An 18,331-nucleotide genomic window follows, 5' to 3' on the forward strand; every position below is an offset into this window, starting at 1 on the left:
TGGGGACCTCCAATGAAGCTGCTTTACATGGCACATAGTTAAAACGATGTCCTTAATCCCACTGGAGGCCATGGCGGCCACTGACTTAGAATGTCTCCACCCCCATCATTCAGCCTGGACACTGAGGTCCAGTTCTGAGGGCCTTCTGGCGGTTCCCTTACTGCAAGAAGTGAAGTTACAGGGAACCAGGCAGAGGGCCTTCTCCGTAATGGCATATAGCTGCCAACGTTTCCCTTTTTTAAAGGGAAATTCCCTTATTCCGAATAGGATTCCTCGCAAGAAAAGGGAAAAGTTGACAGCTATGACTGGCACCCGCCCTGTGGAACACTTTCCCATCAGATGTCAAAGAGATAAACAATTACACAACTTTCTGAAGACAGCCCTGCATCAGGAAGTTTTTAATGTATGATGTTTTGCTTTGTTTTTATATTACCTTGGAAGCTCTAGATCCAGAGCAGCTGGGGCAACTCAGTCACATGGGTAATAACATTATTATTATTATTGGGGTTAGACAAATTCATGGAGATTAAGGCTGAGGAAGGTGTGCAGCCTGAGTCTTGAGGGCCAAACAGAAAGGCCTTGAAGGCCACATTTGGTCCTATGCCGTTGGGTTACTTTTGTATTCAATGGTCTGAGTTCAGGTGTAATAGGAAACAAAAAACCAGGTTCAATTCAGGTTTGGGATCCTGGTTTGTTCACAAAGTAGAGCAGGGCTGGGAAACCTTTGGCCCTGCAGATGTTCTGGATTGCAGTGCTCATCATTCCTCACTACTGGCCAGGCTGGCTGGGGTTGATGGAGTGTAAATTCAGCATCTGGAAGCTCACATGTTCCCCAGCCCTGAACTAGAGTTTAAATCAGCCATAGTGCTCTGAATTTGAACATCACAGGGAACTGTGGCATGCAGAAGAGGAGGAGAATAACAGAGAAACTCAAGGCTCTTACAGCTTTATTCACATATTGTGAAAAAAAATTGTTTTCCATCATGTCTAAATTGGGCTAATATAATTTCCCAACTTGCTTCAAGGTGCATTTATGGTCTACTGGTTCAGATGCATTTCCTTACATATGAGTATGTGCCGAAGGCTAGCCCAAATGTAGAAAAAAAGGAAGTTTTTTTTCAGAAGAGGGAAAAATCGTGGGATCTGCAGAAACAGAGCATTATGCAAACTACTCCCAGGTATCCTTGTATCTTAGGAAAGACTATATAACACCGACAGAAACTCATGCTGAAATACACAGTGACCTATAATGGATGAGCCCACGAGTTCTGCTCAAAAATGGATTTTATACGAACCGCAAAGATGCCTGTAATGCACATTGATTGTCACACAAATAACTTCTAATGGCTTAGTTTGCATTTCCTCCCTTTTGTGGGTTTGAATATTTGGACTGGGGATAATGCAAATAGCCTTAACACAAGTTGGGGGCTTGTGTTGGCCTATTAACCTCTATTTCCCCACTTTAAAAATAAATAAATTATTGTCAGTTATTAAAAGGGCATATCGATGATATTAGGAAGGTCTCTTCAACAGCAGAATTTGGGCTGTAAGTATGCCATGAACACCAGGATCACATCTCTTGCCAGCATGATAAACCTACACACACACACACACACACACACCTTCGAGAGTTTCATGTTTGTTAATGTTTCATGTATTTGCTGTTTGTATTTCTGTTACCTTCATTGTTACCCACCTGGAACTTGCAGGATCAGGTGTGTTAAAATCTAAACAAATAGATAAGTGGGAAGTCTCCTTAACTACCACAAGGTTTGTGCCCTCAATGCTTTATGACTTTGCTCTGTAAAACTCTTTATCTCCTGGCACTGCACCCAACCTACGTAAGTTGCTGTTATTCCAAGAGTTGACACATTTGCAAAATGAGCCAACAGCTGCGTGACGCTGATGAACTACAAGGAGACAAAAAAATAAGCACCTGCGGTTACCCTCCTGTGTAAATCTTGGCATGTCAGCTTGCTGAGATTCTTTTGCTGGCACCTGACAAGGTTGCAAAATCTTCCCGAGGCCACAATAGTCCAATGGGTCCAATCCACAGTGCTTTTTGGTTCATCTTAAACCTTTGCAAGCATGAATCAGGCTTGATCATCTTCAGTGGTAGCAAGCAGAGGTTTGGGGCACAATCTGCAAAAATCAGACATGGAAAAGGCCACACGGAAAACTGGAAGCGTGATTAAGGCAGCAGTCCTGACTCCCCTCCACCCTCCACCCTCCAGTTCTGCTGTGTTTGATGGCCAGGGTGGAAGGTGAATGGCAGGTGGTCATGTGATGGTGGCTGGGTTGCTTGGGATTTGGTTCAACCCAACCCCTTCCCCCTGAAAGGCCATTTCAGGGGATTTGGCTGCCTGCTGCTGGTGAGAATGCTACTAGCAGCAGTTCCATCTGCCCGTACAAAGGGCAGCCAGAAGGGGCAGTTCCATGGCACATAGTGGGAGACAACAGAACCCAGCAGAGCTGGATAGAGGGGGCTCAGTGCTCTTCCAGTCATGACTACTTAAGCCCAGTTTATTTCAGTGAGAATCAATTACTTACTAACTTTTGTTGGATTGCACTGATCTTTCGAAGCAGCCATGAGAACAAGGATTGTAGAAAGCTACCACACAGAAGCAGCAAGAATGGTGCTTTGCTAACTTAAGAACTTGTCCAGGGCAAGAGAAAAATCTGTAGAGCCATCAGGGATCAAGTCACCACAGTGTGGTGTAGTGGTTAAGAGCGGTAGTCATGTAATCTGGGTAACCGGGTTCGCATCTCCGCTCCTCCACATGCAGCTGCTGGGTGACCTTGGGCCAGTCACACTTCTCTGAAGTCTCTCAGCCCCACTCACCTCACAGAGTGTTTGTTGTGGGGGAGGAAGGGAAAGGAGAATGTTAGCCGCTTTGAGACTCCTGAAGGGGAATGAAAGGCGGGATATCAAATCCAAACTCTTCTTCTTCTTGTTTCTATATCCATCTGAACATGCTTTTCAGTGGACCGTGATGCATTCTAGATGCCAAATGAAATTTCAGAAAGACTGAACATTTAACAAGTTTTCAAACTTGACACTGGACCTTTTTTTGACTTTGAAATGTACCCTTGAAATTTGACGTTTGAATTTCAGAATGCAAAATTTGACAGCTTCGTTTCTGCCGCCTATCGTAGGGGACGTTTCTTGACAAGTTAAGTGAAAAAAGTGACTGCAAAATGCCCCAATGCCATTTCATGTCTGACGTCCTGCTGCAGCCAGATTTTACTTATTTTTAAAATGTATATCACACCCTTCATCCCACAGGATCCCAGGGTGGTGTCAGGAGTGCTGCATGCCAGCTGCCTGATGTGTGAACTGTTGTTTGTGACTTTTCAGATATTGGCGGGACTTGATTGGTTCAGAAAAATCACTGGGTGCTGATGTCAATGTGGGATATAAAGTATGCGCCCAGCTGGAGAATATCTTGAGAACATTTGCTAATTCACAGAAGAGAACTTTGAGAAGTATGCGTGTGTAATCATTTCACCTACAATATATTCACAATATATTGTCAATTCAGGTTCCCATTCAATGTTACTCTAGGAGTGAGGGACAAATTAAAATGTATTAAGTTTAATGTGAACAACCTACGTCATTTTCTGAAAAAAATACATGGACCAAAATACAGCTGTCCTTCAAAATTTGTACTTTTGCAAATTTCCAGCGTGTTTCTCCAAGCAAAAATATGTACCAAAATTTAAAATAATTGCCGTTCACAGGAATGCTTACAATGTGGTTTGCAAAACCAAGAGCAATACAATAAAACCACACAGTGGCAGCATATTAAAATATATATTAAAAAGACACTGAAATGTTAATTAAACTGAAGAATTAGCTACCTGAGAATGCCTAAACTAAGAGATTTGTTTCTAATAAGCGATGAAACAGGAACACTGCAAGTGCCTGCCACACCTCCAAAAAGAGATAATTCCATAAGGCAAGTACCATGGTGGAGAAGGGCCTCTTTCAAGCCCCATTAAGATGAATTTCTGCTGGATGTGTACATCTAACAAGGTGTCTTGATTATTTTGATCAACAGGCAGTTCTATACAAGAGGAGCCATTATCTCAGGTAGCTTGGGCCCAAGTTATTCAGAACCTTATAAGTCCATAATTAAGCCTTAAATTGGCAGCCAACGCAATTCTTTTAGCACAGGTGTTATACTTTTGTGGTAGGATTCTGCATGGAGGAACCTAACTGCCCTCTTTTGCACCAGTTGTAGTTTCCAAATCGTCCTTAGGGGAAGCACCATATAAATTACCTGTTCTGATTTCTGGAAATATTCCCAGAGCATTCAAAAATTGCTCAGATTCCATATATTTATGCATGTGGGCCAACTCAATAGATCTAGGCCCCCACTTCTGCAGGAGGGAACTGATGCTTTGGGACTAAACCTTACCAGGACATGGTCTTACCTTGACAATGGAGCTACCATTTCCCTTACTTCCAGACCATCTCTCCCACGTTCTGGAACAAAATTTGAGCATGCATCCTGTTGTGTATGTCAGCCCAATGATATGTGGAAACAGCCCTGCGGTTTTCCTGGGGTCTCCAACACCATACCTGAGGCCACCTTGATCAGAGAGGCTCCATGCTGAGCTATAAGACCTATAGATGCTACAAAAGCAGAATCCAAATGGAATGGGTTCCTTGTTAAAGATATCGCCCCCTCTGCAATACAAAGCTGTGCTCTTCCAATAATAGGCAGCAAAGACTTGAGAAATGTAGAAGGATGTCATGGATAGAAGGCTCCTACTGTTCATTCATACACCTTTCCACTACTAAGATCTAATCACAGGTTTTTCCAAGTTCAAAGAGTAGTTGCTTGGTGCTCAACACAGCTGTTCCAACTGAGTTCTGGGCTCTGAGCCAGAAGATTGTATAAAACACCTTTAGAACATGCCTATCCCCTCTTAGAACATTTCTTGGTGTTCACAGTGTTTTAAATTCTCACCAAACCTGTTCTGTTCTTTTGAAACCATAAATAGTTATGGCACATCTGTCCCTAGGCTGTTGTATTTTTTTCCCCTTTGAAAACCAATGCAAAGGACATATAGGGGCTGTGTTTCAGAGTGTAGGAGTTCATATCAGGAATGTTGCCAAAATACTTCCTTCATATACTCATCATTGAGCCCAACCTGCTCTGTTCTCCCAAGTGGTGACTGTGTGTTTACAATGTGGAGTTGAAGTTAGTTCTGATGGAAGTTAGCTCTGATGGAACAAGAGACTGTCTTGCAAAAAAAAAATTATCCATAAATATAATTTTCCAGAGGGGTGATGGCAGAAAAATCCTGGCACTTGTAAGCTAGTTAACAAATGCAGCATGATTAAAAACCCATTTTCCTAATTCAAGCCACGGGTGACAAAATTGAACTTCTTGTGGAACAGTGTGGCCCATCAACACACACACGGGTCTGGAACACAACCCCTGTGCAAATTAGTTGCTGCCTATACAGGGCCCTCGTATTTGCGGGACCGCCTCTCCTGGTATGCCCCGCAGAGGACCTTAAGGTCCATGAATAATCATAGTTTAGAGGTCCCGGGCCCTCCACCAGGGCCAGGGCCTTCTCAGTGATGGCTCCGACCTGGTAGAATGCTCTGTCCCATGAGACCAGGGGCCTGCAGGATTTAACTTCCTTCTGCAGGGCCTGTAAGACAGAACTATTCCGCCTGGTTTTCAATTTGAACTTAGCCTGATCTTTTATTCCCCTTCCTTCCTTCTCCCTCCCCTTTTTATGAAGATTACCCGCTCTGGGATCCCACAGCTAATTCTCCCCTGGCCTCCTTGCTGGCCCAAATAGGACTAATTTAGCCAGCTAGCCCTGGTGATCATCTAATGTTTATTGGATGGATTTTCCCCTAAACTGATTCTAGAACTTTGAATTTATTGTTATTCATGCTTTTACACTATATTTTATACTGTTTTTGTTGTATCACAATTAAGAGTTTTAAATTTGTTGTTAGCCGCCCTGAGCCCGGTTTTCTGAACCGGGAAGGGTGGGGCATAAAAAATAAATAAATAACAGGTTTTAAAAATTGCTTTAATTACTTTTGCTAATTTGCACCACTACTTATTTGGCTGAGCATGGAAGCTTGAAAGTGAGTCCATGCAGCAAAGTTCTCAGTACAATAAAGAACCAAACATGGTTCAGTGAGCAAGCTACTGAGCAAAACACAGAGTATAGAGGAGGGAAAATTATAGTCTATCAGTATTGCTGGCCTAGGGTAAATCTAGTGAGTCTGGACTTTGAAGAAGCAGAAACTCAGGGCGGAAGGGAGAAATGAGCTAAGAGGAAGGGACGTTTGGCAAACTCTCACCATGATCAACTCCCACTCGGAAACCTATGTCCCCACTGTGGAAGGACTTGTGGATCCAGAATTGGCCTCCACTTACGGACTCACAGTTAAGACGGTTTTCTTGGAAGACAATCTTACTTGGCTACGAGTGATCGCCAAAGAAGTAGTAGTGAGTCTAACCTGGGTGGGTGTGTGAGAATATAGGGGATGGTGTGTCTCCCCTATGAGGAAAGGGGTTTGTTCACACTTCTGCTCGTCCTGTGCATAAAAAACAAGGTTCCAAACATTTTCCCATTTGTCCTGTTGCTTTCTAGGCACAGGTCCAAGTAGTTTTGTCTTTGCCCTGCCATTTTCCCCTGGAAAACCTGCTCTTTAGCGCTAAATTGGAACAAACACCAATCTGGAGAAAAACAGATGGACAATTGCTCTGATTCAGTGGATTTCCCCCAAGGGGAAAGTGGCAGGAAGTGTGGACAAGCCCAAGGTTGCAGTGCTTGGGACATTTTAGTTTAGAGAAAGGGCAAGTACTGTATTTTTCGCTCTATAAGACGCACCAGACCACAAGACGCACCTAGTTTTTGGAGGAGGAAAACAAGAAAAAAAATATTCTGAATCTCAGAAGCCAGAACAGCAAGAGGGATCGCTGCGCAGTGAAAGCAGCAATCCCTCTTGCTGTTCTGGCTTCTGGGATAGCTGCGCAGCCTGCATTCGCTCCATAAGACGCACACACATTTCCCCTTACTTTTTAGGAGGGGAAAAGTGAGTCTTATATAGCAAAAAATACGGTAAGTGGTGACATGCTAGAAGTTTATAAAATTATGTGTGACATGGGGAAAAGTGGCTAGAGAAAGGTTTTTCTCCCTTACTAGAATTTGGGGGTATCCAAGAAAGTCCTTCTTTATGCAGTGCCTAGTTAGACTGTGGAGCTTATTCCCACTGGAGAGAGTGATGGCCACCAACTTGGATGGCTTTCAAAGAGGATTGGATAAGGTCATGGAGGATAAAGCTATCAATGGCGACTAGACATGATGCCCATGCTTCATAGTCGGAGGCAGTAAGTAATGGTATGGAGAGCCAGTGTGGTGTAGTGGTTAAGAGTGGTAGACTCGTAATCTGGTGAACCGGGTTCGCTTCCCCGCTCCTCCACATGCAGCTGCTGGGTGACCTTGGACCAGTCACACTTCTCTGAAGTCTCTCAGCCCCACTCACCTCACAGAGTGTTTGTTGTGGGGGAGGAAGGGAAAGGAGAATGTTAGCCGCTTTGAGACTCCTGAAGGGGGAGTGAAAGGCGGGATATCAAATCCAAACTCTTCTTCTTCTTCTTGCTGGAAACCACAGGAGAGCAGAGTGCTCTTCTGCTTGAGTCCTGCTTGTGGTTTTCCCACTGTGAACAGGCTGCTGGAATAGTAGAGCCACTGGCCTGATCTAGCAGGTTCTTCTTAGGTAAAGGGACCCCTGACCATTAGGTCCAGTCGTGGCCGACTCTGAGGTTGCGGTGCTCATCTGGCTTTATTGGCCGAAGGAGCCGGCATACAGCTTCCGGGTCATGTGGCCAGCATGACTAAGCCGCTTCTGGCGAACCAGAGCAGCGCACGGAAACGCCGTTTACCTTTCTGCCGGAGCGGTACCTATTTATCTACTTGCACTTTGACGTGTTTTCGAACTGCTAGGTTGGCAGGAGCAGGGACCGAGCAACGGGAGCTCACCCCGTCGTGGGGATTCGAACCGCCGACCTTCTGATCGGCAAGTCCTAGGCTCTGTGGTTTAACCCACAGCGCCACCTGCGTCCCACAGGTTCTTCTTACCTTCTTATGAAATCCTTCCCTTGTCTCAGATTTGATGAGTGGCTGGCCCCTTGGGCATTCAGAGCCAATTCAGAGCCTGGCTATAAATGCTCTCAAGTTGACCTGATGGAGGCATGATCTCAAGAAGCTTGAAGCACTAAATCCATTGCCATAGCTGTCCTCCCTGGAAGGATGCAGACATTTGGCAGCAGATTGCCTCATCCAAGGGAAGAAACTGTACATTGTCTGGACTTCCCCTTTCCTGTCACCCTTTCCAGCTAATATTTTCGAACAGTTGGGAGGGGAAAGAGAAGTGAAGACCAGTAGCCTGAGAGAGAACCCTAAATTAAGTAAGAGAAAGTCTGGCTAGTTGATGACATGATGTTTTGGCCAGGAGCCCACACTGCTCAGAGGAGGGATGGGAGACAAATTTGTTTGGTATGCATTTTAATGGAAATCTGCCTAATTAGCACTTCAGCAACCAAGTAATTATTAATTGATTATTACATTTACATATTCCCAACTTTCCACCAACAAGTTCAATGTAGTATACGTGGTTCCCTACTTCCTTCCAGAGACTGGTCCAAGGTCACCCAGGGAACTTTATGGCAGAGTGGGGATTTGAACCCTGGAAGCCTGGGTCTGCCTGATGCCTCTTTCCAGCCAAAATATGCGTACAAAAACAGGATACCTGTGCAATACAGTGGCAACCATTTATTGCATATTACAGAATAAATTCATTTCGTCCACAAGCAAAGAATGGCCCTTTTAGTGTTGTAATCAAAGGTATCAATAATAACTGATTATAAAGGCAGATGTGTATGAAAAACATATGTTGGGGAGAGCTGAATTAATATACATTGCATATATTACGGGAAATTGCTTGCAAAAATGTGTGTATTAGGAGAAATGCATGTGAAAATGTGCATGGATTTTCATGCTGCCTTTTTTTTTTTTAAAAAAAAATGCAAACTGATGTTGAAATGTGGAGAACTGAACTGCAGACTAGAGAAATGACAAACTGAGAAAGTAAAATTAAATGGGTAGCTTTGTACGACAAAAGCTAGCTCCTTCCCTCCCAGAAACGCAGAGGTGACAAATGTTGCTTTAGTGGTTTACGGTCCTTCCATCTGCCCTGCCTGCAGAGAGAGTTTGTAGCGCAGAGATGGAAACCTGTGACTTTCCAGGTGTCCTTAGACTCCAACTCTTCTCAGCCCCAGCCACCATGGCCAGTGGTTGGCGATGATGGGTATTGTAGTCCAGGAACATCTGGAGAACCACAGGCTCCCCATCCCTAATGCAGAATGAACCTTTCACATGTTATCTAAGCAGACCTGCTGGCAGATGAGCAGCATCATATGGAACTAGGCACCAGTGTCTGCTCAGTGTCTGTCTACTTCCAAAACTGCCACAATGCACAGGAGCCAACTCCTAGGGGCCAAGGTCCCTTCAGCCCCCCACAAAAGGTTGATGGACATTGCCATTCAAATGGTGTGTGCTGCATCATGTGATTGACTATGCAGGGTGGGCTTATGTGCCCCTCTCCCCAATATGTTTTTCAAGTTGGCACACCTGCCACAATGAATGATCTGGCATTTCTAGACCACGTGGAGGGAATGGAATGCACAAAAGGACTCTCCTATTTTCTTGAGCTCAGAGAATGTGCAATGCAGACCCGTCTCAAATAGGTGGACATAAACATTCGAAATAAAGAAATCCATGTGCCCATATAATATCTTAAGGTGCTGAAGATAAGGGCACAATTCCTGCTTGGGATACACTTCATACACACTGCAGGATTCGGATCTTAGCCCGTGTCAAGCAGGTGTGATTAATGAGATTCTTATGTCAAAGACTCGAGGTCTCGTGTTGTTTAGTCATCAGTAAGAATGTCTGCTGGCTTTGAGCAGGTGGAGGAGAGCCACCGCCCATGCAGTCAGCTGCGGGATCTGGCCCTTCCAAAGCAAATGCTATTGTCCATTGTGTGGATTCAAGTAAATATGTGTGCATGCTATATCTGTGAATCAAAATAAAAGGTTAAGTGAAGTACATGGACATGTACTGACATGGCCAGCCCAGTTCATGTGCAAGCATATTCCCAAGGCTTAAGGAAATGCTATCATGAGAAAATGATGGATTAGAATGATACAGCAATGGTTTTTCACACTCTGACCTGTTGGTTTACAGCTGGTGGGTTGGGACCTGCTTCTGGGTCACGGCCTGATCTAAGGTGGGTTGCAGCAGTACCACTATTACCATATGGTGTAAAATTAAGAAATGGGTCTCCAAATGCATATTTGGGTACAAGTTTAGCAGTGGTTGCAAGCTTTTTTGGATCAGGGGCCACATTTTGGATTTTGAGAGCACCAAGGGTGCCAGTTACAAAATGGCTGCCATGGGGGCATGGCATAACATGGGGGCATGGCATAACACGAAATTAGAGGGAGTATAGGCCTGCTGTCCCCCACCACCACCGCAACCCCATTTTTTGCCATGGGAAGTCAGGTAAGTCCTGTGAACTGCTCTGAGACCTGTGGGTATAGGGTAGTGTATACATACATGCTAGGGACACGGGTGGCACTGTGGGTTAAACCACAGAGTCTAGGACTTGCTGATCAGAAGGTTGGCGGTTCGAATCCCCGCGATGGGGTGAGCTCCCGTTGCTCGGTCCCTGCTCCTGCCAACCTAGCAGTTCGAAAGCACGTCAAAGTGCAAGTAGATAAATAGGTACCGCTCCGGCAGGAAGGTAAACAGCATTTCCGTGCACTGCTCTGGTTCGCCAGAAGCGGCTTAGTCATGCTGGCCACATGACCCGGAAGCTGGATGCCGGCTCCCTCGGCCAATAAAGCGAGATGAGCGCCACAACCCCAGAGTCGTCCGTGACTGGACCTAATGGTCAGGGGTCCCCTTTACCTTTATACATTCAATAGATAATAATAAATAATAGTTCTTATTGTGGAGATACAGTTGTTAAAGGCACATGAATATTGCTTTCCCAATGCTAATCCTAAACCAAAGCCTAGGCTGCCTTCCCATACCCCCCTTTTTTCATTTGTTTCATTTATAACTTTACAAAAATATATATGTTGTATTTTTAAAAGGAAATCTCTAAGCAGTTTACAAAAACATAAAATAAAACAATTAAAATGATTGATTGAAAACAGGTAGAGAGTTCTGGCGTGTGGGTGCTGCCACTCTAAAAGATCAATTTCTTACATGTGTGGAATGAGAGTTATGTGGCCCCTATAACAGTGCCAGTTCTGCAGGCTGAGGTGGCATATATGAGGTATGGACATCACCCAAGTAAACTGGCTTTACAGGCTTTATATACTAATAGTAACATCTTGAACTATCTGCCCAACATACTTAAAATGACATTATTCTCTGAACGTAGATGAGAGTTTATAACATTTCTCATCTGCCCGGGATAATTTTGACAGATTAAGGACAGTTTGTAAGATGCCTAAAGTAATACCGAAGGCCTGAAGAACTTGAGCTCAGATGCCCTGTTTTCCAGTGTGATCCTAACCGTGTGTATTCAGGAGCAGGTTAGAATTCTAGAATTCACTGGGGCTTCTTCCCTGGTAAGTGGGGTTTGGATCGCAGCCTACCGATTCGGCCCTTTTAGAATAATGCTTACAAATTCAGCAGAGGAATCTTTGGCCAGTCAAAACACAGACATGTATAGTTTTCTTTCAGCTGTGGCATGTTTAAACCCCCTGCATATTTCATCAGACACTCCACTTATTCCAGTATTTTAAATAAGATTTAATAAAAAGTGGCAAGTTCAGACTTGTCCAGCCCTACTTTTGTTTGCAGTTGGCACTGCACAGCTCTATGGGTTTGACTATAGTTAATAATTTTAATTACCTACCTTGTTTTATGCAGGCACACTCGCTTTTAACTACTTATTGGGGGGAAGATACCCATTGTGGGGAAATATCTCGCCTCCCTACACTATAGCCATCTGTAAAAAAACGTAGCATTGCTGTGCCAACTCAGCTCGAGAGTTTAACTTCTTAGGAACATAGAAAGCTGCCATATCATGAGCCAGACCCTTGGCCCATCTAGCTCAGAACTGCCTACACTGACTGGCAGCAGCTTTCCCGGGTTTCAGGTAGGAGTCCTTCCCTACCTAGAGCTGCTGGGGATTGAATTTGGGACTATCTGCATGAAAAACCAGTGGTGTGGTGTGTGGCTGCAGCAGTGTCCCTGCAGGGCCTCTTTCTCCATTGTCCTAGGGCTTACCAATCACCATGAAATAGGAGTTACCATATGCTCTAGAATTAAGCATATGGAAACACAAGGTACTTCAGTTTCAGGAGCATGTTGTGCAAGTTCTCTTACATGCAGTGGAACATCATAGAAAGCACTCCGAAAGAAGACATTGGAGCAAGATCATTTTCCCATGTATCTGCACAGAAAATAGTAGATCTAGCTGAAAGACAACACGAGGAGATCTGCATTGAACATTGCAATGTGTCCCTAATTATTATCGTAGAATGATAAGATTACTGTATAATTTTAGAAAGTTCTATAATCTTAGAAGAGGTGACCATCATGACATTTCTGAATTTGCCACTGAACTACTGTGCAAAAGCAGGTGGTACACCAATGGGCAGACTCCCTCAATTTCCTTTGTTGTCTAAGGTACTTTTGCACATTGCTTCAAGGTGCAACAGTAGTGGAAAAGAGATGCTTCCTATATTTCAAGGGTTAAGGGGGATGCTTACTGTTTTGGCATAACAATAGCCGTGCCTCTCAGGTCAATCTAGCAGAAACTGATGCAGGGATGCCCCATGTTCCACTCAAATCTCTAGCGCATAATGTGAGTAACTGGCACTCTTATACAGAGCATTGGTCACCTATACCAGGGTGGGAAACCTTTAGCCTGTAGGCCAAACCTGGCCTGCCAGGGTTCAGATTTGGTGTGTGAGTCAAACCATACCTACCTGTCATACACTTGAGGAGAGATGTGGCTGCCAATGTATGACTGGTAGCCTTAAAATGCACTCCTGAATGTGCGTTGGCCAAGGGAGGCACGCTTTGGCTGTATGCGACAGCATCCCTTGACAAACTCACTCATGCAGCCAATACCTGCAAAAAGCAGGCTGCACCTTAGGCAGGAGGGTCCAAACCTGCTCAATCAGCTGCACAGGGCTTGCACAGGGGTCCCCAATAATAATAAATTTTATTTATACCCCGCCCTCCCTGGCCAGAGCCGGGCTCAGGGCGGCTAACAGCAGTAAAATTACAGTAAAAACATAATAGGAAAAAACCCCCAATTTAAAATGCATCCTCATTTTAAAAGGAGCCCATAGATCCAAACCATAAGGGGAGGGAAACATAAGGGTCCGACTGAGTCCAAACCAAAGGCCAGGCGGAACAGCTCTGTCTTGCAGGCCCTGCGGAAAGATGTCAAGTCCCGCAGGGCCCTGGTCTCTTGTGACAGAGCATTCCACCAAGTTGGGGCCAGTATTGAAAAGGCCCTAGCCCTAGCTGAGACCAATCTAACCACCTTGCGATTTGGGACCTCCAAAATGTTGTCATTTGTGGACCTTAAGGTCTTCCGCGGGGCATACCAGGAGAGGCGGTCCCGTAGGTACGAGGGTCCTAGGCTGCATAGCACCCGGGAGCCAGCTTTGTGCAGGGTTCTCAAAGTGCTGAGATTAGCCCTTTGTGCTGCGTTAATTAAGCATCTGGTTAATCTCAGCTATCTTTCCGTTCACTTCGGTTGAACTCCCAGTCCTTTGTACAGGAGTCAGATGTCTCTCAGGCACTTGGGAACCCCTGTGCAAGGGATTTGAGCAGGTGGGCTGGACATGGTAAAGTTGATCCAGGGAGGTGGAGCCAGATAAAGATCAGGCCTATGGAGTGCAAAAAGTTCCACGTGCCTGGCCTATACACAGTGTATATAACATGTGGAAGGTCCTAGCCTGATGCAGAGCATCCTATGGCATCCAGAACAAATGCTGCCAAATGTAGCAGGCAAGGCAGGATGTGAACAATGTGGGCAGACAAAAGTCAGTAGCGGAGAAAGGTGGGGGTGGGTGGCCCACCCTGGGTGTCATCCCTGAGGGGGGTGACATTGGCGTATGCGGTGCCCCCCCGGGATGTGTGCCGCTGCTGGTGCACCCCTCTGGGACGTGGGCTGACGCACCCCCGCAGGCGGCTAGCTCCGCTCCCGCAAGCGGCTAGCTCCACCCCTGCAGGCCACTCCGGGGGCTGGAGCAGCTAGCTCCGCCTCTGACAAAAGTACACTGAATTCAGTAGAAATAACAGTCTTGGATAAGGAGATGATGCCATGCCTAATAATAATATTATTATTATTAATAATAATATTAATAAAAAATTTTATTTATACCCCACCCTCCCCTGCCAGAGCTGGGCTCAGGGCAGCTAACACCAATAAAATTACAGTAAAAACATAATAGGAAAAAAACCAATTTAAAATGCAGGTTAAAATGCAATTTAAAATGCAGCCTCATTTTAAAAGTAGTCCATAGATCAAAACCATAAAGGGAGGGAAACATAAGGGTCATACTGAGTCCAAACGAAAGGCTGGGCGGAACAGCTCTGTCTTGCAGGCCCTGTGGAAAGATGTCAATTCCTGCAGAGCCCTAGTCTCTTGTGACAGAGAGTTCCACCAAGTCGGGGCCAGTACTGAAAAGGCCCTGGCCCTAGTTGAGACCAGTCTAACCACCTTGCGACCTGGGGCCTCTAGAATGTTGTCATTTGTGGACCTTAAGGTCCTCCACGGGGCATACCAGGAGAAGCGGTCCCGTAGGTATGTGGCTCATGAAGTGCTGAGGACAGCCTCTCTGGCTGGCTGGTAGCAACATCTTAATTCCACCAGGCTTTTGCCTGCTAATTATTATATGTGAAGCTCAGTCGTATCTGTCATCTCTGTCCATTGTGGCTTTTAAAAAAAAATTAAGTTCATGCATTGGTGTGTGTGTGTGTAGATGGTTATTGTGTTTTGATTTTTAATTTTTGCAAGTCATTCTGACAAATGAACAGTAGAAAGGTGGGTAGATTTTTTAAAAAATATATATGTAAATAATAATAATAATTATATAAAATGAATTAAAGGGACACCCCAAGGCCCAGTTCAGACACCATCAAGGAGTGTCAAAAAATCAAAACAAACACGCTGCTGACTTGCTTCCCAGCAGCTTCTCTCTGCCTCCGTTTACCGGAGAGGTTGGGAGGCTGTAGGCAAAGGAAGGGGGAAGCTCAATGGGCTTCAGATGATTTTTGCATTCCAAGGCTGGGCTGGGCAAGGCTGGGCTGAGGAACAATTCATGACAGCCCAACCTTTTTCTGAAAACTTGCACCAAAGGGAGATTTCCATAAACACCCTTGACATCTTCTTGTTCCATTGGCAAATGAACTGCTCTTGCAGTCAGGGAAAGACTTTCCTGTGATGGGCTTGCTCAGTGTGGAATGGGGTCGGGTAAAGATTTATTTATTTATTTTCCATATATTTGTTTGCTGCCTGGGTTCCTTTAGGAGGAAAAGCAAATTATCAGTCAATCGTCATAAGAGTTCCGAAGTTTGATCCCATCACATCATAAGGAGCATAAGAAGTCATGAGAACTTCTTAGCTCCCCACATCTCTCAGTAACAAAGAGAGAGGGAGGGAGGGAGGGAGGGAGGGTCTAAATTCCCATCTGGCATCCCTTTCTTTCCTCCCAAACTTACCTAGTGATAGAGATAAATCGGTTTCCAATCCATGCTGGTTTCTGTCCTGTTTTCACACCATTCTGCAATTAAAACAAAACAGACACATGAAAATCACATTCTTTTTAGTATGCATTATATATATATTATTAACTTCGTATGCATTTTATCCTAAAATATATTTTGTCTCAAGATATGCACATTTATATGCATTTTGGTACATATCATGAACTGAGAACTCTATTGCAGAATTCAGAGAAGTGTGAACTGTGTTCCAGCCCAGGAAATGTGAATCGGGTTAAAAGTAAGGTAAAGGGAACCCTGACCATTAGGTCCAGTCGTGACCGACTCTGGGGTTGCGCGCTCATCTCGCTCTATAGGCCGAGGGAGCCGGCATTTCTCCGCAGACAGCTTCCGGGTCATGTCGCCAGCATGACTAAGCCGCTTCTGGCAAACCAGAGCAGCACACAGAAACGCCGTTTACCTTCCCGCCGGAGTGGTACCTATTTATCTACTTGCACATGACGTGCTTTCGAACTGCTAGGTTGGCAGGAGCAGGGACCGAGCAACGGGAGATCACCCCGTCACAGGGATTCAAACCGCCGACCTTCTGATCGGCAAGTCCTAGGCTCTGTGGTTTAACCCACAGCGCCACCCGCGTCCCTGTGAATCGGGTTAGGCTATGTAAATATGTGGACTGAACAAAATTCTAGGGCATTTCTGCCTGTTGGCAACAGACATGAGGGTCATGCAACAGAGAAGCTCTGAAATGCAGCTTCCATTAGTCTTTACATTGCTATAGAAGCCCCCTGAGCACTAGGTACTCTGGTAAATGTGGCTTGGGAACTCCTGTCTCTCCACCCTGGTAAGGACTCAGGTACCCTGGGAACCACAATCGGCAGAGTTTCAAGGAAGCAGCTTTAACTGTGTTGTAAGATGTTACGGAGGCCCCATCACCAGCCCTCCCTACCACTACTGGTGCCAGGGCCAAGTACAGAAAAGTGAAGAGTGTGGCAGCACTGGAAGAGAACACAGGTGACTGGGTGAACCTGTTCTGGGTTCCAGTGTGGTGTAGTGGTTAAGAGCGGTAGTCTCGTAATCTGGGGAACCAGGTTCGCGTCTCCGCTCCTCCACATGCAGCTGCTGGGTGACCTTGGGCTAGTCACACTTCTCTGAAGTCTCTCAGCCTCACTCACCTCACAGAGTGTTTGTTGTGGGGGAGGAAGGGAAAGGAGAATGTTAGCCGCTTTGAGACTCCTTAAAGGGAGTGAAAGGTGGGATATCAAATCCAAACTACTACTACTACTACTACTACTACTACTACTATTCTTCTTCTTCTTCTTCTTCTTCTTCTTCTTCTTCTTCTTCTTCTTCTTCTCCTCAGTGGCGTAGCGTGGGGGATGCAGGGGGGGCCGGCCGCACCGGGCGCAACATCTGGGGGTTAGGGTTAGGGGCGCAAATCCACGGGTTAGGGGGCGCAAATCCACGGGTTAGGGGGCGCAAATCCACGGGTTTGGGGGCACAAATCCACGGGTTAGGGGGCACAAATTACTTGCCTTGCCCCAGGTGCTGACAACCCACGCTACGCCACTGCTTCTTCTTCTTCTTCTTCTTGGACTGAGTCTTAATTTCAGAAGCATTTGGAGAGACATCAGTTTTTGTTCTGAGCCCCCTAGTCTGGTTTTGCTATATCTTACAACCTGATAATAGTAATTTTTAAAGTGCCACTAAGTTCAGTGGGACTTATTCCCAAGTAAGCGTTAGGCTCAGATCCAGTCTAAGGTCTTTTTGAAATCAATGTGAAAAGTTCATTTTGAAGTCTCATTGGTTTCAATGGGACTTAGGTGCAGTTGCCTTTAATGATCTTCCGATAAATCTGTCATCCTGTCATCTGATCAAAGCTCTTGCTTTGTTGCCCTGTCCATGGGTGGGTGATGATTCTCCCTCTTCTTCTACAGGAAAGATCTTTATTTTTAGCCATCTCTAGTGGAGTTGACGCCACTGAAGCTATTTCAAAATGAGAGAGATACTATGGAAGGAGCAAGGATTGCCAGCACTTTGAAAATTTCGCAACAGAGGGTAACATTCGCTACCAGTTACGTCAATGAATCTCTAATATGCCTATTGCAAAGGCATCTAAACAACAGGAACAAAACCACAATGCGATCACCAGAGTCAGTCCAAAAGAAAAGCCGTCCACCCTAAATGCAAAAGCCAGACCACATCAAAGTCATATGACAAGTCAAATGCCAGGAACCATCAGGAAAATATTGGGCTTCGACAATAGGCAAATATTCCCTGTGATACAATGAATGGGGAAGGTTAGACTAGATTAAAAACAACAAGGGGTGGGGGGAGGGAAAAAATCCAACTAAAACAAATATGACTTACAGATTTTTCCAGGCCAGAAGATCTGCTTCCCTCGACTCCACCTTGTTCCTTCTGAGTAAACATTACAGTATTCTGCAGATAAAATCCTTGCAGTTGAAGACCAAGGGCACATTCACACCATACATTTAAAGCACTATATCACTGTAAGCAATCA

At 45.1% G+C, this 18,331-nt stretch overlaps 1 long non-coding RNA gene across 1 annotated transcript in view; it reads left to right on the top strand.

The window, feature by feature from the left end:
* Nucleotides 1–17,859, top strand: part of LOC308569800 — a 101,356-nt gene extending 83,497 nt beyond the window's left edge. Inside the window, exon 3 of the long non-coding RNA XR_014000866.1 lies at nt 17,745–17,859. This is a non-coding gene — a long non-coding RNA (uncharacterized lncRNA). The remainder of the gene's footprint in view (nt 1–17,744) is intronic.
* The last annotated feature ends 472 nt before the right edge of the window (nt 17,860–18,331 follow it).

Source organism: Podarcis bocagei (genome assembly GCF_964188305.1).
Source record: "Podarcis bocagei genome assembly, chromosome: 12".
In the NCBI taxonomy this organism is placed as follows: domain Eukaryota; kingdom Metazoa; phylum Chordata; class Lepidosauria; order Squamata; family Lacertidae; genus Podarcis; species Podarcis bocagei.